The sequence below is a fragment of the Callospermophilus lateralis genome, chromosome 7, assembly GCF_048772815.1.
Source record: "Callospermophilus lateralis isolate mCalLat2 chromosome 7, mCalLat2.hap1, whole genome shotgun sequence".
NCBI lineage: Eukaryota > Metazoa > Chordata > Mammalia > Rodentia > Sciuridae > Callospermophilus > Callospermophilus lateralis.
In genome coordinates, this window is record NC_135311.1 from 104,023,251 (window position 1) to 104,047,249 (window position 23,999).

Sequence of the window (23,999 nt, forward strand, 5' to 3'; positions counted from 1 at the left end):
AAAAAAAAGAGAAAAAAGAAAAGAAAAAAAAAGGCAATGGCAAAACATTAAAAAAAATCTTAATTCTTGGTACTTATTTTCCTCCCCTATCTTGGCTTTTTCCCCTTTCTCTCTTAAATGTAATTTTTATAGTCTCATATTCTTTCTTATAATATTTTCTCTCACTCTCTATGTTCTCATTGGATGGTTTTATCTACTCTTCTGACTTTATTTTTCCCTAAAACCTAGCCTGTTTTCCTATAACCTAACAAATCTCTTAACATTTCTTCTCCTAACTAAACTTTTCACCATACACTCAAATCATCTAAGCCTAAGAGCCATTCTACTGAGCAAAAAAAAAATCCTATCCTCAATCCTTTTTTTTTTTTTTTCCTTCTTCTTCTTCTTCTTCTTCCTGGAGCTAAAGGCAGATTAAATGAGAAGAAAAGCAGTGAATGAGAGGGAGAAATTTACCAGGGGTCAGATTAGGGCTGGCTGACTATAAATTATTCCCAGCAAAAATAAGTGCAACAAAATTTCAGTATATTAAAATGATCTTGATACTTCATCTAGAATTTGCTATTGAAGAATCTAATCTAATCTGCAACAAAACTTAATTTGTTTCTATTTTCAAATATAATTTATGAAAGATTTAATAATGTTTTCCTTAAATAAGTACTATACTAGGGCTTGGTTTATAGTTCAATGGTATAGAACTTGCCTAACATATGTAAGGCCCTAGGTTCAACCCCTAGCACTGCAACAACAACAAAAACAAAAGGAATTGGACTAAATGAAAACCAATTCTTCTTCACTCTTTGAGTGGCTCCAAATTTCACACAGAAACCACCATAAGATATACACAATTAATACATAATGCAACTAACACTTCTTTCATTTTAAGAGCCGCTAAAGGGGCTGGGGTCATGGCTCAGTGGTAGAGCGCTTACCTCACAGATGTGAGTCAGTGGGTTCAATTCGCCGCACTGCACGTAAATAAATGAATAAAATAAAGGTCCATCAACAACAACAACAAAATTTTTAAAAGGGCCTGCTAAAGATATTCCACAAATCCTAAATTTAATTTGCCTTTTTCCAAAGAAACTACAGAAACAAAGATTTTTGCTGAGAGAATGTCATAAGATCTAAGTGTCAAAAGATCAACTGCCGTATCTTTTTTTGTTGTTTTTTTTTTTTAATACTTGTAGATGGACAGCATGCCTTTATTTTATTTTTTTATGTGGTGCTGAGGATCAAACCCAGTGCTTCACACATGCTAGGCAAGTGCTCTGCGACTGAGCTACAGCCCCAGCTCTGCCATGTCTTTATTTAGAAAGAAAAATTGTTCAGAGTAAGAAAATGTTGAATGCAAGCTTTTATATTTTAAAGGGTTGGGGCTATAGCTCAGTGTTAGAGCACACGTGAGCTGGGGATGTGGCTCAAGCGGTAGCGTGCTTGCCTGACATGCGTGCGGCCCGGGTTCGATCCTCAGCACCACATACAAACAAAGGTGTTGTGCCCGCCGATAACTAAAAAATAAATATTAAAATTCTCTCTCTCTACCTCTCTCTCTCTTTAAAAAAAAAAAAAATATTTAGCACACGTAAGGCTCTGGGTTCTATCCCTGGTACACACACAGACCTGCAAAGAAGAAAGGAGTGGGGGGGGGGGGAGTAAAGGAGGAGGAGGAGGGAGAAAAGAAAGCCCACACCTTCATTTTTGAAAAAATTATTAGCAGGCTGAGGTTGTGGCTCAGTGATATAGCACTTGCCTAATATGTGTGAGGCACTGGGTTCAATCCTTAGCACCACATAAAAATGAACAAATAAAACAAAGTTATTGTGTCCAACTAAAATATATACATATACATATATATATATATATATATATATATATATATATATCTTAAAGTTATCAGCATAGAGTTACAATGAAGGAAAAAAACAATGAAAGGTACACATTAAGAATCCCATCATTAGGCTGGGGTTGTGGCTCAGAGGTAGAGTGCTTGCCTAACACGTTTGAAACACTGGGTTTGATTCTCAGCACCACATATAAATAAATGAATAAAATAAAGGTCCATCAACAACTTAAAAAATATTTTAAAAAAGAATCCTATCATTAAAACTTTTTCATATAATACAGTCAGTTAAACACTGACAGAGTTTATCTAGCCATGCTGTTGAATTTATAAAAAATAAAATAGGCTAGGTAAATGTATGAAGTAATCTTTTGGTTGCTTAAAAGCAACCAAACATAAAATGGGATGAGTTTAGATAACTCTAGTGATTCTCAAAGTGTGGTCCACAGACCTCAGGGAATTCACATGACTCTTTCAGGAAATATCTAAGGTCAAAACTATTTTTGTTAATAACACTAAGACAGATGTCTTACTCTGCCCTTTTCAATGAGATGACAATTGCAGTAAAAGTGAAAAAATAAGTGAGAAGTGCTAGCACTTTAGTACAAATCAAGACAGCAAAAACAAATTGTACCAGCAGTCATACTCTTCACTGCCATGCACTCTCAGTTTGGGGTAGGGGGATCAATTATACTTGATTGACAAAATTATTAATTTAGGTAAATATTAATTCTTATTAAATTTTCCATTTCCTGAGTCAATGTTTTTTCAATATTCTTTGTGGGCTAGGGATGTACAGCTCAGTGGTAGAACCTTTAGCTAACACTGCAACAAGGACCAGGGTTCAATTCCCAACACTTAAAAAAATAAATAAATAAAGTTCTGTGCTATAACAGAAAGTACAAAAAAGGCACTCTGCCACATACCAAAATGCAATGACTGTCTCAAAAAAGAACTTGCAGAATTGATGCTAAAACTCAGCCACTTTTTCCATGTAACTATTGTTACTTTAAAGAAAAGAGAGTTAAAAGAATTGCAGAAGCAGAAGGGGATTCAAAGAAGAGAAGCTGTGTAAGATATAAGATATGCTTTCAAGTCATCTACAGTAAACTGGATGGAATTGGAGACTATTATTTTGAGCAAAATAAGTCAGAGAAAAGTATCATGTTTTCTCTCATATGTGGAAGATAGAGGGAAAAGACAGCGGCAAAAAAGAATGCCAAGAAAGTACAGAGGAGACCATTAGGGTAGAAGGGGGAAGATCAGGGGGAGGGAGAAAGGTGTTGGGGAGTGAAGATGATCAAATTATGTTTTTATGTATATACAAATATGCCACAATGAAACTCAACATTCTATATAAATACACACCATCAAAAAGAATGAGAATAAATGCAATATAAAAACAATGCTATCAACCTTCCAATAACTGATAATATAAACCCAAAGATATCTAAATTTGCTATTATTTATGTTTGCCTCAAATAATTCTTATAATCTAAATCACCTTGCAATGTTCTAGGAATTATACTGACAACTACCAAATTCAAAATATTAAACTTTTCTCTTAGAAGAATCCACAGTTCTAAACCAATTTGATACTATTAACAATAACACTCCAGAATCTCCACAGCAGCACATAAGTAAATGTTCTACATTGGCAAATACATCCATAAAGGCACAGCCCCCAGCCCCCATGAATTTGCCCTGTCTCCCATTTACCCCTTCCCAAGTGATTCTACACACTAATTCAATCAAATTTTTGCTCCTGGTTTCCTCTCATACATACACATGCACAACAGTCCCCATTGCAGACCCATTATACGTACAATGGGTCTTTTGTTTCTCTAATTTATAAGACAAAGGATTTCAATATAACCTCCTCCACCAATTTTTATTTTTCTTTTTTCTTTTTGGTTTGGTTTGGTTTGGTTTTTTGCCCCTGAAAATATCTTTTATTCTTTCTTCTTGCCTAATTACATTGGTAGTTCCTCCAAAAATGCTGACTAGTAGACATATTCTCTTGTTTCTGAATATTGTAGGAATTCTTTAGTACTTCACTATTAACCCTGGTGTGAGATTTTGTCATGTTCATATAATTAAAAACAAGAAGAGATCAATAGTTTCTTTACACTGTTATTCAATACTGGTCTATTCTTATTTTTTTGATAGTGCTGGGGATCCAACACAAGGCCTTGCACGTGCTAGGCAAGCATTCTACCATTGAGTTACATCCCAGCTCTTAATTTATCTTTTTAATATTTTTATTAGTTGGTGAAATTTTTTATTTATTTGTATGTGGTGCTGAGAATCGAACCCAGTATCTCACATATGCTGGGCAAGCACTCTACCACTGAGCCACAATCCCAGCCCCATGTTTTTTGTATTTCTTTTTTGTATGTATGGAATATATACATAATAAAATTTTAAGCATTTTCAAGTATACAGTTTGGTGTCAATAAGTACATTCACATTATTATACAACAATCACCTTCATCCATCTCCAGAACTTTTTCATCTTCCCAAAGACATTCTCTACCCATTAACCAATAACTTCCTAATAATTCCTCCTTGACCCAGCCCCTGACAATCACCATTCTACTTTCTGTCTTTATGAACTGCTAATCACATTATTTTCCTAAAAGGTTGCGGGACTTTCCCCCAAATCACCCAGCTGATTACTAGCATATAAAATTCAAAAGCATACATTTTAAAAGGAAAGCAGCAATCATCTATAGCCAGAATCACTAAGTCAAGCCAAATCATTTTCTTTTTTGCCTCAACACCCTACCTTGGTTTGTTGGGTTTCTGCAAGGTATTTATTTGAGAAAGTTTCTCATTATCTTTTAATGGATAAATGTATAAATTAGGGTCATATTTTAATGCAGTTAATTCCTAATAGGCTAAATAGCGTTGACCATAGATATTATCTTTCTCAAGGTACATCTATAATGGTATGGCCTAGAACTCGATTCTTGATCTTATCCTGTTCAATATTTTTTGATATGGCCATTTTATAGTCCAATGATGAAATCTGTAATATGATATAAAGAAAAGTATAATAGCTAGATCTGTTGGATCAAAGAATCCATGTTTAAAAGATTGAATCAAACTAAATACCATCTAATTCACAGTACTTTTATAGATACCTAGTTCTATACTTATGTTTTAAATGACCCAAATTTTAAAAGTTTCTAAAATAAATAAAACTTAAATTAAATCAGGGGCTGGGGATGTGGCTCAAGCGGTAGCGCGCTTGCTTGGCATGCGTGCGGCTCGGGTTCGATCCTCAGCACCACATACAAAGCAAAGATGTTGTGCCTGCCGATAACTAAAAAATAAATATTAAAATTCTCTCTCTCTCTCTCTCCCTCTCTCACTCTCTCTTTAAAAAAAAAAAAATTAAACCAAAACACTTAAACTAGTTTCTACAATGATTACAGAAAAAAAAGTCATCAAGGAATGAAAATAAAAAGAAAGAAAGAAAAAGAAAATTCATAAGGAAGCCGGGCATGGTGGTGCACACCTGTAATCCCAGCCGCTTGGGAGGCTGACACAGGAAGATCACGAGTTCAGAGCCAGCCTCAGCAGCAGTGAGGTGCTAAAGCAATTCAGTGACAGCCTGTCTCTAAATAAAAAAATAAAAAATGGGGCTGGGGAGTGGCTCAGTGGTCAAGTGCCCCTGAGTTCAATCCCCATTAACTGCGCCCCCCCCAAAAAAAAAAAAGTCATCAGGAAACAAGCAACAAGCTATGCAATCTCAAACTGCACTATTCTGGTGGGGAGATTATCATGTTCCATGCTATACTGATCAATTGCTCAGTTCCTTATAACCAGCATTCACTGAGCACCATCTATGTGCCAGACCACACCTGAAATACTTGTTTTCTATTCTAAGTACAAAACTTGTATTTCATATTGACAAACATATTCAAGAGAAAATAATGAAGAAATTAAGATTTCTAGAAAAGATTTCAGTTACAGCTGGACACGGTGGCTCAACTTGAGAGGCTGGGTAACTTTACAAATCCCTGTATCAAAATCAAAATAAAAAGGGCTGGGAATATAGTACAACAATAGATGAACCATGGGATCAATCCCCAGTACTGCAAAAAAAAAAAAAAAAGGAAAAACAAAAACAAATTTTAGTTACAAATCATAAAAGCAATTCAGAAAAATGTAATCAAAGGATCATTATAACAATAATACCTAACATTGCTTAGTAGTTAGTATGTTTAGCAGCCATAAAGGTGTGTCACTTGTATCACTCTTCATGAAAGAACTTGCCAATAAGCTGCTAGGTATATAATTATACACGTCTCTAGCTGCAGTCCCTTCAGGATCCCCTGCTTTTAATCTGAAGTCATGTACTTTCTGGGCAGCCCCAGCCAATACTGATCACAGCCCGAGCACTAAGGTCTGGCCATTTCTGTAATCTCAGAACTTCAGATAATTTTTGCTCTAAGAATCTTCACTATGTTTTCAGATACTGTCCTAAGGCTCTCCCCAACAGTTCTGCCTCATCCTCCTTTCTTTTCACAGAAGTCCGCCCCTTTCACATAAACCTCTTGTATTCCTAACCTCTTTTATTCTTAGAAGCTATTTCCCAAATGACTACAACTGACATGTTTGATACCACAAATGGATTAAGAATGCAGGAGGTAAGATGGAGCTTGGAAACTAGGTTATTTGCTATCCTACTGACAATGAGAATCTAATCCTAGTTGGGGATATGAGGTACGGACAATCCTTGGCACAAGGTGGTGGCCTAATTTTGAACTAATGTTTTCACAAGTTTTATGGAGAACAGTCCCAGTGAGAAACACTCTGACTAGTATAAAGATTCATGTGTCTGAAAAGTATAAGGAATACATAATATATACAACAACAATGGAATTGGCTAGCTGTTAGATTGCATTGACTCCCCAGAGAGGGCAGTTAACAAACAGTTGAAAACTAAATGTGAAGGCCAGAGGTCTCTTTGGAAGCCCACAAAGAGATCCTTATCACCTACAGTGGGAGAACAGTAAAAGATGAAGAGCAAATTCAAGGTGATTAAAGACCCTTACTTCAAAGATAATGGAGCACTACACCAGGGCAAGTATCCACCAGGGCAAGTATGTTATATCAAGATCAGGTCTTACTTTAGAAAATCTAGAAGCCTCACAGATAGGATAGGGTCCTCTAAGATGGTTGTCCTCAAAGACTGCCATCCTCCAGACTCCTTTGAACCCTAAGAGTCTGCAAGAATGAGTTAGCACTACCCATTATGCAGGAACACAATTCAGAGGCCTTTCAGCTATAAGGTAACTCCGGATTTGCCTCCATCTCCACTCCTGGCTGCCATGATAGTAACTAATGCTAAATCGGTCAAGGATATGTTGGGCCTGAAATAGGAGAAAGTTACTATAAATCTCAAAGAAACTATAAGAATAAACCAGCAGATTGGAGGAATATCAGTGGTGCTAGATTTTGAGGAAGGCAGGAACATTAGATTAAGATAAAGTTTACTGAGGCAGTGGGGGCTGGGGCACTCAGAAAATGGAAATTAACACTGTGGCATGGACCTGGGGGTAGTATAAACTCACTGCTATGGTGATTCCTGAAAGCCCAAAAAAAATGATGGCACTGAATAGGAATGAAATGCCTGAACTGATATGGCAGAGAGTAGAGGATGGAATTAGCAGGCTCAATAAAGTGGGTATGGTAGAACGGATATATTATGTAAGGTCAGACCATTCACCAAGGTCATCAGGAATATACTGGTATGAGAGGCACCAACATTGCTAAGAAGTCCAGTGGTGTTTCTTCCCTAAAGGAAAAGCTGTCACAGAGCTTGTTTGGCTTACTGAAAGCAATAAAAAGAGTGGGCATTGAAGCAACAATAGCCAGGTGGCAACATTTAAACACCAGAAACATTAGTGCATCAGTTATTTTTTTAATTTATTTATGTGTGCTGATTAGTTATACATGACAGCAGAATGCATTTCGATTCATAGTGCACAAACAGACCACAATTTTTCATTTCTCTGGTTGTACACAAAGTGTATCAATTATTATTATGACTGACAAGGTGGGAGACAGTCAACAAGGCTTGACCCTCAGGGAACTGTAGATATAGTTAATGGAATAGTGTCATTAGGAGAAAAATAGTCAACAACAGTTCTGCTTATTATACACAATCAAAACAAGGTAAGAAAAAGCTGAAGACTAAGAATGACTGTCCCAGTAAAAAAACGCTAACCCTTACCCAATTCCTGGACCTGAGCCAGTTGTCAGATCCAGACCCACTGACTTAACACATAGTGTGAAGAGAGAGAGACTCAGAACAGCATATCTATCTGTCTATTACATCAATGAAATTGTGTTGATCTTGTTGAGGAGCAAGAAGTGGCTTACATGCTGAAGGGCTGGTAAGATATATGTGCTCCAAGGCGGGGAACCCTACAATCATTTATCAGTATTGACAGGGGATTGGTTCCAGGATCCTGTCCCCCCATGGACACCAGAATCTATGGATACTCAAATTCCTTATATAAAATGGCATAGTTCTTGCTTATAAACTACACACATCCTCCTGTTACACTTTAAGTCATCTCTAGATTACTTATAATTCATAGTGCAATGTATATGTTATTCAAATAGTTGTTTGTTATACTGTACTGTTTAGGGAATAATGGCAAGAGAAAAACCTGTACATGCATCAGTACAAATGCATTTTTTCCCAAATATTTCCAATCCATAGTCAACTGAATCTGTAGATGTGGAATCCATGGATTAGGACTCAGCCATTTAAGAGTCCAGTGGTCAGATTCATGCCAATGCATACCTGCAAAGCACAAAGCAATCTTGTGCCCCCAACAAAAAAAGAATAAGTAGAAGGGCTAGAGATATGGCTCAATGATAAAGCACTTGCCTAGCATGCACAAGGCCCTGGGTTCAATCCCCAGCATGGCAACAAACTAAATAAATAAACAACCGGGCATACTAGTACACACCTGTAAGTAATCCCAGCAGCTCAGGAGCCTGAGGCAGGAGGATCACAAGCAAAGCCACCCTCAGCAAGTTGGTGAGAGACTGTCTCAAAATAAAAAAATATAAAAGGTCTGGGGATGTGACTCTCAACACTGCTACTGGAAGAAGATACCCCTTAACTTCCCAATGACTGCAGATAAACACAATATGCATCTTTTTTACAATTCCTTATGATTTTTAGAGTAGGTGTTAGATTAATATCAGAATTCATAAAATTATCTGTGTTAAAACTACTTATAAAAAGTATATAATTCAAGGATAATCTTGTTATAAGCCTAACAAAATGTTGTAACTTGCTTATATCCATCCCTGGATTTGGATCAATATACTTATTGATCTTCCATTGGAAAAACTGGGCATGGAGGAAAATGTATGTTGTACAGTGTCAGAAGGAACACTACTGTCTTAATTTTATAATGTTCTGCATTTACTGGTGTTATTTTTAATACACTGAAACAACAGCTTGCAGCAAAATAACAAAATATTCAACTTCATAAAAAAAAAAAGAGAAAGAAAGAAAAGTATCCTGGGGTAAGAATATATACAGACTCATGGACAAAGCCAAATGAACTTGCCAACTGGTCAGAAGCCTTTAAGGAAAAATAATGTGATAAGAGGGGCCAGGAACAGTGGTGCACACCTGTAATCCCAGTGGAGGATCTCAAGTGAGAGGCCAGCCTCAGTAATTTTGCAAGATCCTCAGCTACTTAATGAGATCCTATCTCAAAATAAAAATTTAAAAAACTGGGGATGTAGCTCAGTATAAAGCACCCCAGGGTCCAATCTCCGTAATCCCTACCAAAAAAAAAAAAAAAAGTGCAACAGGTATGGGTAGAGGCAAATAGGGCTATGAAAATGCTATATAAATAGTTGTTATTCTATATTGTTTAGGGGAAAAGTATAACAAAAAAAGCCTGTACATGTTCAGTACAGATGCACTTTTTTCCAAATATTTCCAATAGACAGTCAATTGAATATGGGAATAACAAAGTATAAAAATCTGTTTTATGTATTATGCCCACCAGAAAGCATCTGATGCAGAAAAGACACTGAACAAACAGACAAAATGATTCTGCTGACATATGCCATCCCAGAACTGGCATGATGAGAAAATGAACAGAAAATGGCAGAAATAGAGATAAATAGAGATAAGGACAGAGAATAAAAGGTGGACTTCCATCTCCCAATCCTAATTCTGAATGTCCAATCTATGAGCAACAGAGACCAACATCAGGTCCACAAGACAAAAACCATAAATCAAGCAAGTTGACTACACTGTGCCCCTTCTATCTCAGAAGAGCCAGCAAATGATTCTCACTAGCACAGGTCACTTATTATAGATATGGGTTTGCCTTTCCTGTCAATACAGTCCTAACTATCACCATGTACATGAGGGCTTCCATAGTACTTACTCTGATTTGGATATGGTCTGATTGTGGTTCCCAAAGTTTCATGGGTTGAAATTTAATCTCCACTGTGAGGTGTTAAGAGAAAGCAAATTTAATTCATCAAGGGGTGCTTACCAATGAGCCACATCCCCGGCCCTTTTTATTTTTTTGAGACAGGGCCTTGCTAAGTTGCTGAGGTTGACTTTGAACTTTCCTCCTGCCTCAACCTCTCAAATTGCTGGGATTACAGGCATGTGCCATAACACTGAGCTAAAGGTAGTTTAACTAAAATTTGAAACCAAGCAGCCTGCTCCACTGCATGTACTTTTAATCAATATGCTAGGGGGAGTATTAACTTGTCAACTTTAGACATTAGGATGAAACAATTATTTATTCTATATAGTTTCAGAATGCAAAACAAAAAAATGACAGATACTAGAGGAAAGCAAATTTTTTGCCAAACATAAAAGAAAAATTTTAAACAACAACAAAATGATATTCTTCAGGAAATAATCAGGGCTTATCAACCAAGAGTCAAATGTTCATTAAAATTGTGAGAATGAAGCAGATAAAAGTTGACCTACATCAGTAAAAGGCAAATTACCAAGTACAATGTTGGGGGAAAAAGAATGCCAGGGCCAAATAAATTTGGGTTAATATATAGCTGAACAAAGTTAAACAACTCTCTTAATTTTTACACTGTCTTTAAAATATTAATGTGTATTTGCAAATCTGTACCTCATCTATATAGAATGCTGAAAACCCAAACTTATGTGGCTAAAGAACATTTCTTTGCACCTAGGGAATACACTAGAAATCCTGGCCTAGGACAATATCTTTCCAAAGTCAAGATTCAGTAATCCAAGGATTCCAGAAGAAACTAATAAAGGAAAGGATAATAATTTTCTAGCTTTCTAGAAAGTCTAAACATTACCCAACTCTAATACTATTAGTATCTCTAATACCTTGAGAGTGGAAAAGCTATATAAAAGTTTTGTCATCAAAACTCACTTTATCCTTTCTGAATGCAAAATGTTCCTTCCTTTGTTTTATAAATAAACTCTGAAGATCTACAAGTAATAGGGCCACATTTTAATTACTAAATGTTCATGTTGTGACCAGCAGGAGAGCTTTAATTATTTCAAGTGTGCTATTTATGACCTTGTTATTTTCATGTAACACAGCTCCAGATATATTTTTTCTCAAACATATGTACACTATCACAAGAAAAGACAGAAGAAAGGGTTGCATCTTTTGTGTAGCCTTATGTGTCACTTCATATATGGGCCATAGTAGCATCCTGTGTATAGAATGTGCTGCCTTTAGAATCTGAAGAAGCCCACTCTTTATTTATGTATGTATGTATGTATGTATGTATTTATGTTTGGTACCAGGGAGCCTTAACCACTGAGCAACATCCCAGACCTTTTATATTTTTTATTTTGAGACAGTATCTCACCAACTTGCTGAGGGTGGCTTTGATCTTGTGATCCTCCTGCCTCAGGCTCCTGAAGCATTAGCTACAGAAAGAAGGGGCCCCCAATCACAAACTAATTTCAGAGTTTCAGGGGTTTTATTCAGAAATATATTATCTTCATTGATTACAAGGAAAACTTTTACGTAAATTATAATCTCTTGGTCTTGGATTTCCCACCTTCCTCAGCCACCACTGTCCCCAGTTCCTCATTTCATCTATGATAGTTCATCACCAGTGACTGGAGTCACCTACATGCCATCTATCTTTTCGCCTGGTTCTCCTTTAGAATATGAAATATAATATTAAATGCATAAGGGCCTTGCTATCTGATCTACCACTAATTTTCAGATCACAAAACTGAGACTCAGATCAATTTTTATATTTATGTAGTAATAGCAAATGAAACATTTATCAACTCCAAAAATACCAGTATATGAAAGCAGAAAGTCCCAAAATATATACAATACATACATACCCAACTTTTTTCTTATACAAAATGCTATGCCAATAGCATACTTCCAAGGCAAATATCCACCAAAGTCAATCAACTCTCTCAATTTTTACTCTCCCAATATGAATACTTCCTGAAGCACCATGGAAAACCAATAGATAAAGCAAATACAGACACATGGGAAGATTCACAAGAGGAAAAAAATGTAGACTGTAGTCAGACATACATGGATTTGAAATCATGGATGTGGAAAATCAATAAAACTCTCTAAGCCTCAGTTCCCTCAACTGTAAATATGCATAATACTATGGATATTATAAGGTCATTTTAATGGTTGAAAATAACATACATGAAACACCTTACAGAAAGATGGCACACTGTAGTTAAAGCTTTTGTATTTCCCTAGTAATAAAATGTAAAGGAAAACTTCATGAACTTGAAATCTTGGAAGAAGTGGATACAGAAAAAAAGGAATAAGAAATGATCAGATTGGAACCAAATCCTGAAGGGCTGTCTGACAGGTTCAAGAATTTCATTTCTTAAACACTGAGCAGGAATTTCCAAGAGTGACTTCACAGTAACCTCAAAAATAATTTACCTCAGCTACTAATTTTAAAACAAACAGAAACTATGAGTGATTATTACATCACTAGAATCATACCAAGGTCTACATGATGTATTTTGAAACTGAGGCTTTTCACAACTGGCAAGTGTTTTATTTCCATTACTTTTTAGAGTTTCTCTTGTTCAATTGAAAGTGAAAAATGGACAATAACATTTACATAAATCCTAACAGAAAATTTCACAAAATTTTGAAATTGCTTGCTTGATTTATTTTAATTAAGAGAATTTTGAAATATTTTATTGTGTTATGAAATAGTAATAAAAACATGCATCATTTACTCTTTATTTTAATAAAACAAATTCTGGCAGATAAAATACCAAGCCTTAACCAGGAAGATTAGCAAAGAATTAAATCAAATTACAAATAAAATGCTTGCCTTTTCATGAATTCTAGCAAAAAGGCTCCAAAACTACTGTTTTTATAACTTAATATGGAAATAATGGTATGCAAAGTAACTGAAAAATTGTGTAACAAACCAGTGGAAACCTTTCACCTCAGTTCAAAGTTAGCACTACAGGTTTCCAAAGTGATTTTCAGTGGGAAAACATTCTGGATATTCCATTGTATATAGAAATTAAGGACCAAAACTTGTATTTTGTTTATAAAATAATGGTTCCCTGCAGTATTTTCTAACTGGTCTGAAGAAACTTTTTAGAAACTTTAGCAAGTCACTATTGCTGTATTTGAACTATGTCCTACAAAATCTCATAGAAAAGTTTTACTACCTTAAAAGGAGAACAAAAAAGAGGTTAATATACTACACATAAGAATAAAAAACAATGACTAATTTATATTTATATAAAAGTATATGTCATTGATAAGTAATGACAATCTTTAAAATCTGTCAAACATGAGTCCTTTGGAATGTTTATATTCAACTGGACTTTAAATTTTTAGAAATGTTTCAGTAGAGTTAAAGGGAAACTAAACCTAGGGCTTACAATTGCCTTTTTTTATTATTATTAACAACAAATATTACTGATACACATTAACAGGTTTCTCTGTGACATTTGCATATATGCATATATTGGTGGAAAGAAGGGAGGATGAAAGGGGGTAAAGGGAAGGTGGATATGATCAATGTACAACTGCCTTTTGTTAAGAAATATTCTTAAAAGACAGCCTTTTAGGGCTGGGGATGTGGCTCAAGCGGTAGCGCGCTCGCCTGGCATGCGTGCGTCCCGGGTTCGATCCTCTGCACCACATACAAAACAAAGATGTTGTGTCCGCCGAGAACTAAAAAATAAATATTAAAAAATTCTCTCTCAGAAGATGGGAGGGGAGGGGATGGGGGATAGGAGAGGATAGGAAAGGCAGCAGAATACAACAGACACTAGTATAGCAATATGTAAAAAAGTGGATGTGTAACCGATGTGATGCTGCAATCTGTATACGGGGTAAAAATGGGAATTCATAACCCACTTGAATCAAAGTGTGAAATATGATATGTCAAGAACTATGTAATGTTTTGAACAACCAACAATAAAAATTAAAAAATAAAAATAAAAAAAATAAAAAGAACTTGTGTTAGATATTTACTACAAATTTCCAAAAAATTGGATGTCATTACATAACTGAGAGTTAAATTATTGTATTTTAAATATGTTAAATAAAAATCAAATTTTTAAAAGTTATAAAAAAAAATAAATAAATAAAAAATTCTCTCTCTCTCTCTCTCTAAAAAAAAAAAAAAAAAAAGACAGCCTTTTAAATAGCACAAGTCCACACACTACCATTCCCATCACTTACCCTATGTGATTAACCAGTTCTAATAACTGAATTCACTGCTTACTAAACAGGAAACTAGAAAGTTCATAGCTTTTGTCCTCATGCCAAAACCATTCCTTATCATCAAACAATCTGTCAATCTATCTGCCAATAAAAACTTCAACAATGATTATATGCAAAAATTATAAACCTCAAATAGAACTTTACCTTACCACTTCACACTAAGATGATTATAATCAAAGAGACAGATATCAAGTGTTATAAGGATGTGAAGAAACTGGACCCCTCATTGTTGGGAATTTTAAAAAGGTACAGCCACTTTGTAAAACAGTATGTGGCATTTCCTCAACAGGTGAAACAGTTATCATACGACCAGCAATTCCACTTCTGTCTATCCCCAAAAAAATATATGTTCACACAATAATCTATACAGAAATGAGTATCCTAACATTCCTAACAATATTATTCATAACAGCCAAAAAGTGGAAATAACCCAAACTTAAAAATGAATAAAAGTGATATATTCATACAAAAGAACATTATTTGTCGATAAAAAAAAATTAATTTTTAATGCATGTTGTTGAACCCTGGAAAAATGCTAATTGATAGAAACCAGTTATATATTATATGATTCCGTTTATATTAATTGTCTGAATCCACAGAAGTAGAAAGTATATTAGTGGTTGCCTTGAGCTGAGGGAATTGGGAGAATATTGGAGATGAGGCTAATGGGTACTGGTTGGGAGTGATGAAAATGTTCTAAAATTAGTAGTGATGTTTGCATAACTCTGTGAATATACTGAAAGTCACTGAATTTTACACTTTAAATAGGTCAATTATATGGTATTTGAATTATATCTCAATAAAGCTATTATAAAAAATAAACTTTTGCTAGGGGTGGTGGCTGGGGAAGCTGAGGCAGGAGGATTGCAAATTCAAAGCCAGCCTTAGCAATGGGGAGGCACTAAGCAACTCAGTGAGACCCTGTCTCTAAATAAATTACAAAACAGGGCTGGAAATGTAGTTGAGTGGTCGAATACCCTGAGTTCAATCCTCAATACCCACCCACACAAAAAAATACTTTGACCAGGCGCAGTGGCACAGGGCTATACTCCCAGTGGCTCAGGAGGCTGAGGGAGGAGGACTGTGAGTTCAAAGCCAGACTCAGCAAAAGAGAGGTACTAAGCAACTCAGTGAGACCCTGTCTCTAAGTAAAACATGAAACAGGGCTGGGGATGTGGCTCAGTGGTCGAATGCCCCTGGAGTTCAATCCCCAGAGAAAGTAAGGAAGGAAGCAAGCAAGCAAGTTTATTATAGGTAAAGGCCCAAGGCAGCAAAAGCATTAAGTTTAAATAAGTAAATGCAAGAATTTAAAACAAAGAAACAATTTGCAGAAAAAAAATGAGATTTTTGCAAACAGTTCTATAATATAAAATCCCAAATACCTCAAAATTCCCACCAATGAGGGCTGGGTTTGTAGCTCAGTGGTAGAGCACCCGCCTCGCATGTGTGAAGCACTGAATTTGATCCTCAATACCACATAAAAATATTTTTAAAAAAATCAAAAAGTCATTGGATTTATATTAGTCAAGGGAAAAGTAGAACTTAAGGCACACTGATGGGAATTTTTAATATTTTGTTAGTTGTTAGTGGACACTTATTTATTTATATGTGGTGCTTAGAATCGAACCTAGTGCCTCACACGAGTGAAGCAGGCACTCTACCACTGAGCTACAGCCCCAGCCCATTTTTTCTTGATTTTAATGTGCGTCCATAGAGATCTTCTCATCTTTACCTTATTTTACTAAAGACTTTCAAAGGGTATAAGTATAAAATATTATGTACTGTTCTAATTTTCCCAATAATTCGATTCTTAAGTGGGCTATTTAAAATAATTTAAAAGATGACTATATAACAACAAAATCCCACCCATTATGTACAACTATAATCTCCAATAAAAAATGAAAAAAATAAAATTAAAAAGAAAAAATTTTAAAGTCCTATTTAATTTACACGTTAAATTTTTTAATTGTGCATTTTATGCACAGCATTTGAAAATTAATTTTTAAATAAAATCCACTATGATAAAGTATAAAGCATTGTACTAACTATACAATTAAAATATTGATTCTACTGACACCTTGATTCATCCTTAATTAAGTAATCTCTTATCACTTTGAAATCTGATGATGCTGCCAGGGGTCATGGTACATGCCTGTAATCTCAGCAACTTGGAAGGCTCAGGCAGGAGGATCACAATTTTGAGGTCAGCCTCACCAACTTAGCAAAACCTATCTCAAAATAAAAAATAAAGAGGGCTGGGGATGTAGCTTAGAGGTAAAGCAGCCCTAGGTTCAATCTCCAATACCCTCCCAAATTTTTTTATCATGTTGATTTTATTTCTTAGTAGTAAACTACATAAATAATTAATGATCTTTTAAGCTCTTTCAAAATTCAAACAGAAATATATTTTTCCACTTCTCAAGTTACACTTACTTACCAGGACCCATGGGACTGAACTATAGCTCTCTGTTACACATATCACTTAATCCTCACAGTAATCCTATAAAGAGGGTACTGTCAGCCTTATTCTATAGAAGAATAAATTAAGGCTTAAAGAAAGTAAAAAACTTGTTCAAGGTAATGTAAGTTATAAGACTGGAACCCATGTGTGACAGATTACAAAATCTAGTTCTAATTTACTATAGATCAAAAGGAAAAGACTGTTTCAAAAACTCTTCAGTTCTTAAATGTTTAATAAATTGATATTACTTTTGAAAATTAAGTATGTATACTATTTCTATTCAATATTGGCAACTATGTATTTTCCAATGATCATTATATATAAAGAATGTTGCTCTATAAAATGCAGTCAAATACACATAAATACTATTAAAAATCAATGTAAAATTGTGGATATGAATAATGTGCAATAAAAAATGAAATGGAAAAAAGTGTACTAAATTAGAACCAAAATTATTTCTATCGAAAATTTCAAAGAATTCCAAAATAGATTCATTCTCTAAAACAATTAAAGCTCCCAAATTTTAAGTCACACAGAAATTCTAAGGCCTGGTTTTTGTTTTTATTTTCCTCAAAAGAACAAATGGAAATGTATAATTACTGATTACCTTCTATGTGACAGAATGAGCTAATTGCTTTTGATAATTTTTTCTCATAGAACCTGTTCTATTTCCCTGGGAGGGGAAGAGTTTTTACTACAATAACACAGAAGAATAAACTCAAAATCCAAATGTCACATTGCTCTAAGAGTTATATAAGGATTCCTGTCACATCTGACTCCACAAACAGCACCACATCATGCAATTAATAATCATAAAACACACACACACACACACACACACACACACACACACCACCCTTTAGCAACAAAAGAACTTTAGCTAAAATCCAGGCAATTATCTTTTAATGAAGCTTTGTGCCTTGATATCAGCCAGTCTGTGGACACAACAGGTGTCAAATGAAAGTTTTAGTGAGTGCAATGAACAGCGATAGCTTAGCAACAAAGGAATCATCTCCATTCGTTCTGCCTTTCTTAAGAAGTCAATATAAAACTAGCAGTTCTAAGGCAACATGTACAATTATTTCCTTAAAGAAGACACTGAATCATGGGAAGGAAAGGGAAATACTAGGGAATGAGATTGATCAAATTATGTGCAGGTACCAATATGGCATAGTGAATCCCACTATTATGCATAATTATAATGCATCAATAAAAATAAATTTTAAAAAGTAAAAAAAGAAGAAGAAGAAGAAGAAAATACTGAATCAGGAATTGGAATAAATTCATCAATTTTTTTAATTTTTATTTTTTGGTGGTGCTAGGGTTTGAACACAGGGCCTCTCTCATGTTAGCCACATCCCCATCCTTTACCAATGTTCTTAAAAGGCATGGCACTGGATGAGACACAGAAGCCCTAAGCAAAGATCTAGCTCATTCTAGCTCATTCCACTCAATTACAACGTTTTTCTGACCCTGCCTTGTAACAGTTAATTAAACTTGTCCTGCTTCTAGAATTAGCTAAACACTAGTAGAAACCTTGGTCGTTTTTGTGCTTCTTGGAACACTTAGACAGAATCTGACACTTCAGATTAATAGCTACAATTTTATAAATGTTTTATTTTACTTCAATACTTATTCAAATGCATTTATCCTAAAAGTTTTACAAGGTAAAGTATAATAACTATCTGCATTTTACAGACAATGACAACAAGGTCCATTAAGTGCCAAGATAAGTGGTCAAATATCCTTCTGTAACACCACAGTGAGCTGCAGGGATTACAGCATGTGACACTATGCCCAGCAATGTTAGTTAACTTTTTCTTTTCTTTTTTTTTTTTTTTTGGTACCAGGTATTGAATCCAGGGGTACTTAACCATTGAACTACATCCCCAGTCCTTTTTTTTTTATATTTTATTTGGAGACAGGGTCTCACTGAGTTGCTTAGGGCCTCACTAAATTGCTGAGGCTGTCTGAATTCCCAATCCTCTTCCTCAGCCTCTCAAGCTGCTGGGGTTACAGGCATGTGTCACCACACCCTGCAAGGTTAGTTAACTTTTAACAGTGATTTCCAAACTTTAATTAGAATGGAGACAATAAGAATTAAGATTTTTAGCTGGCAAGAGGACAGACAACCCAGCTACCACAGTAGGCTGAGGCAGGAGGAACACAAATTTGATGCCAAATAGGACAATTTAGCAAGACCCTGTCTCAAAATCTAAAAACAAAAAAAAAAAAAAAAAAAAAAAAAAAATTAAGGCTAGAAATGTAGTTCAGTGGCAAAGTACTTGCCTAGCATATGTGAACCCTGGGTTCCAGCACACAAACACACACACAAAAAAAAATCAAGACTTTTTAGCCACTATTATCTCTAGGATTCTAATTCAAGCTGCCAGGAATCAGTATTATAAATAATATTAATAATAATCAGCTGATTATTTTTTAAATCAGCACTCTCAACTGATTCTAACATTGGTCTTTAAAAACACTTAGAGAAATGAATAAAACTTTTAAAAACCTATATTAATCTAACAAAAATTTTAATCAGGCCAATTTTTACAGTTAGAAATATTTAAACAAAATCTGACAAAAACAATACAAGGAGCCCAGTGCTGTATACTGGCTACTCCAGAAGCTGAGGCAGGTGAATCACTGGAGTTCATGAATTTGAGACCTGCCTGGACAACACAGCAAGATCTGTGTGAAAAAAATAACTCGGTGTACAACATATGACAGCAAATAAACAATGCAGGTGTACAACATATAACAGCAGTTCCTCAAAAATGTTCACCATGCCTAACCTCCTTAGACCTCAGGAGCTTCTCATGCTGCAGAAGAGGTTAAATTATGGCTTTTCTAGGTATCTAGAAGATTACCCCATATTATTGTTTTAGTTGATAAATTCAACTATGGTCCCAATGTAATTTAGTAAGACATTTTCATGGGTATTTATACAAACACCTGGATATAAAGTGAATCAGTCAGCTAATCTTTGACCCTAATACACAGAAATAATAATTTTTAAAATCACCATTTTAAACTCTGAACGACCAACAAAAACATACTATGAGATTAAGAATATGTTTTCCCTAGTTATTAAATATTTATTGAGAGTCGACATACTACCTTTCTGCACTTTATCAATTTTCTACTATAAGTATTTTTTTCATGATTACAGTTTTAGAAGTACCTACAAATCTTACACCTTCACATACTTTAGAAAACAAGAATAACCTGTCATCACATTTACCATAAATCATAAGTACCCAAATATCTGATTTACTGTACCAAACTGCAGTCACTAACTTTTTTTTTTACATTAATACCAGAACAAATCACGTTACTTCTAAAATTTAGACCACATTCATTTCCATTGGGTTCCTGCTATTAGGACAGTTAGCGCGACTTAAAATCCTCTTTCCATCCGTCCTCTGGATCTATTTAGAGGGAACATTTTTGTACCGAGGACTGAAGCACTAAAATATTTCCTCTCTTCTTGGAGGTGGAAAAGACACAAATCTCTGTAAAATAAATTTTTATAACGGTAGGGTTTATCTAGGAAACAGCAACGCAAAGACGGGATGGGGCTTTCTCCAAGGCAGATCACGCTTAGAGATAAGATGTAATATAAGGAGTGGACGAGCTACCCGCAGGTGATGAAATTTCACCTCAAATAAGTCGCAAAAGGCTTTTCTCTAGGAAGTCGAATCCGTGAATGACACTCCAGGGCTCTAAGGGTCCCGAACTCTTAGCACCTCAATCCTCACCCTACCCGGCCTCCCCCCCCCCCACCCTCGGGACTCTGCAGGACTCGGTACGGGGCGAAGGAAAGCTAAGGTTGTTTGCATACAGGCGTCCTCTGCCTCCCTCCGGGATGTACACGCAGGGCCCGGGTAAGAAGCCGCTCTGGGCCCCGCCCGGAGCAAACCCAAAGGGCACTGGTGCAGCCGTCAGCCACCTCTTCACACACCGGGCCGCACCGGAACCGAGGCCCGGGAGAGCGTTCTCTCGGGGCCTAGGCGCCCCCCACGGGCCTCGACCTCCCGGGGGACGCGGCGAGGAAGGGCTGAGGCCCCCAGAGCCGCCGGGTAGAGGCAGCCGCAGCGGCAGGACGCCCCGTCCGCCCGGCCTGAGGGCTGCAACCAGGGCCCCCACAGGCAGTGGGAGCCTGGCGAGCCCAGGACAGGGTCGCGCAGCACTCACCTCGGCTGTGGCCGCCGTCGCTTCACCATGGCCGGGGGGAGTCGTCCCTGAGCCGAAAGTCTCCTCCCCAGGAGGGCACCGGCGCGGCTACAGGGGCCGCCGCAAAGCCTCGCACTCCTGAAGGGGATGTGGTCGCTGCGGCGGCGGCGGGGGCTGCTGAGGCCCAGTGCCCGCCTAGCCGCATCGGCTCCCGGGCCGCCGCAGCCACGCGGGTCCCAGGGAGCACTGGTGAGCCGGGCGGGGGACACAGACTGCAGTGGGACGACCGAGGTGCTGCAGGCGGTGATTCTCCACGAAGCCTCCAGCGTCGCGGCCGCCGCTCCAGCCGCCCGCGCCGCTGGGCCACAGCGCCCCCTGGACCCCACGTCCCGCTATGGCGCCGGGACTGCGGCTGCCGCGCCGGGCACGAGCGGCAGGGAACGCGAAGGAGCGCGGCCTGGGGGTGGCGGGGGCCCCGCGCGCCCTGCGCCGCCCTCCGTCCGCCCCTGACGACGCTTCCTGAGAGCCGGAAGCCGCGGTTCCCACCAACCCCTTGCGGTCCCCACCCGCGTCAGACCCCAGCACCTTTTCCTTCTCTACAGAAGGTACGTGAGCGCTTTTGTCACTCGAACCCGCACTTGTGAGGCAGTTTCCATGCCTCATTTCTCACAGAAAGAGGGGGTGTCCCTTCTAACAATGTGCCTGGATGAAAGAAGAATGTCCAGAACAAACCTTTTTTTTTTTTTTTTTTTTAACACACAATCTCCTCCCAGAACAGATGAAGGAATTGTTTTTGACCTTAACTCTTTTTGGATCTACCGTACAGATCATCACAGAAATTTCCTACAGGCACCAAACCCTTAACCCCTAGTCGCCCCCCCCAAAAAAAAAAAATAGGGAAAAAAATGGTGAACAAGAGAAGAGAATAGCCAACGGCTTGTGCTGAAATTCATAAGCAACTTAAAGGTAAGAAAAGAATCATCCTTTTACTAGTCCCCCTCCCCCACCCTCACCTCTACTCTCCCACCTCTCCACCCGCCATCCCTGCCAAATCCTAGGTAAGGCTCTGAAGGAAATCCCTGTATGCATTAGCGGGGACTATAAAATCATTGTTTACAGATGCCCTGTGTTTGATCCCACTCAACCTCTAAGCCTCTAAGGTGCAAACGTCAGAACCAAAAACAAAAGACTATCAAAATGGAAATAGGGAAAGAAAAATTCTCCAGATCCTCTGGCCTCCAGGTTTTCCAAAAAGAGGGTGTGTGTGTGTGTGTGTGTGTGTGTGTTTTCTCCACAGTGTGGTATGATAGAATGAGCTGGAACTTTGGTGTCAGATCCTGATATTACCAATCCATTTCCACCATGTATAGCTTTAGGACCATGGCAAGTTATGTAACATTTTGAACCTCAGTTTTCTCCTGCCTGCCTTGCTACTTATGAAGATTGAAGATGGAGAGACTGGCCTATTAGAAGGTACTCAATAAATGTTAGGTCCAATTTTTGTTGATTCCAGAACACTCTCAGTCTTTTTTAGGCCCAAGATTATGCCTAGCCAGAATTTTTGTTGTTGTTCGTTTTTATCTTTGTGTGTGTGTGTGTGTGAAAAAGATGTGTGCATCATTCATCATCCCTGGTCTGGGTGAAATTTCACTAACAGATTTATATAACATCCCTCCACTGAAGACTATAACCTAATGCACTGAATCTTTTGACTTTCTGTTGCAAAGCAGAAATCAACATAGAACCAGTATATTTTCTGTATAAAAATATAATAAAGCAGTCTTATCTTACCTTAGGTTATGGCCTAATAATAACAAATCATAATGAAAAAAGTACATAAGGTCTCCAGGAAATGTTCATATAATAATTGAGCAGCCACCCAGAGAAAATATAACCTAGCAGTTCTCATCTCATCAATGAAAACTGTTCCTGTATAGTCCTAGATGTATCTTCACCACATACCTCTGAGTCACATTACAAAAAAAAAAAAAATCGCTCTCCCCTTTTTATAACAAGAGAAACTGGGGCTTAGAAGGAAACGGTGATTCATCCTCATAACAACTTCATGAATTAGTAACTATGCTACCACCATTTTACATGTGAAGTACATCCAACCTAAGGAAAAGCTGGAAGTAACCTGACGTTTTTCTCGTCCCCTATTTGATACTCCAACAGTCCTCTTAGCAATATTAATAAAATGCTGCAAGAGTAAGTTACTATTGCTAAAAATTTTTCAAGCTAAAGAAAGGGGTTCTTTAATTTAGATCAGTTTGGCAACCTAACATAAGCACTGTGCTTTCCAAACCTAGATAACTACCACTGCAGGAAATCTGCATTTGTTTATGAATCAATTATGCTACCCAGGGTGTAGCTACTACATGAAGATGATTCATTTGTTCCCAGGACTAGTTTCCTCTTGCTTCACAATTTCTCCCCTTCTATTCAAATTCTGTTGCTGATCAAGCCTGACTTCACCATTACCACCACCTCCCTGATCATACTAGTTTACTTAAAATCCTTTTGGTCTACTACAATTTCAGTCCATTATTGGTGGCTCTTCCTACTCAGTTTGCTCCCTGCACCTGAAATACTTCTCATCTGCTTTTCTTCTGTCATAAATCTCCTTTTCATATTAATATCTTGGCCTGAAATCAATTGACTTGATTACCCTACTCTCAATTTTTCATTGATTTTCATTATTATTCAGTGACTCAAAAATACCTCTTTATTCCCATGCTGTTTGGTCTACCTCCTC

General features: G+C 37.1%; 1 protein-coding gene across 1 annotated transcript in view; it reads right to left on the reverse strand.

Moving 5' to 3' along the window:
• Nucleotides 1-21,586, reverse strand: part of Zfyve9 (zinc finger FYVE-type containing 9) — a 193,515-nt gene extending 171,929 nt beyond the window's left edge. Inside the window, exon 1 of the mRNA XM_076860361.2 lies at nt 21,266-21,586. The gene's annotated coding sequence lies outside the window, so the exon portion shown is untranslated. The remainder of the gene's footprint in view (nt 1-21,265) is intronic.
• Nucleotides 21,587-23,999: the final 2,413 nt, after the last annotated feature.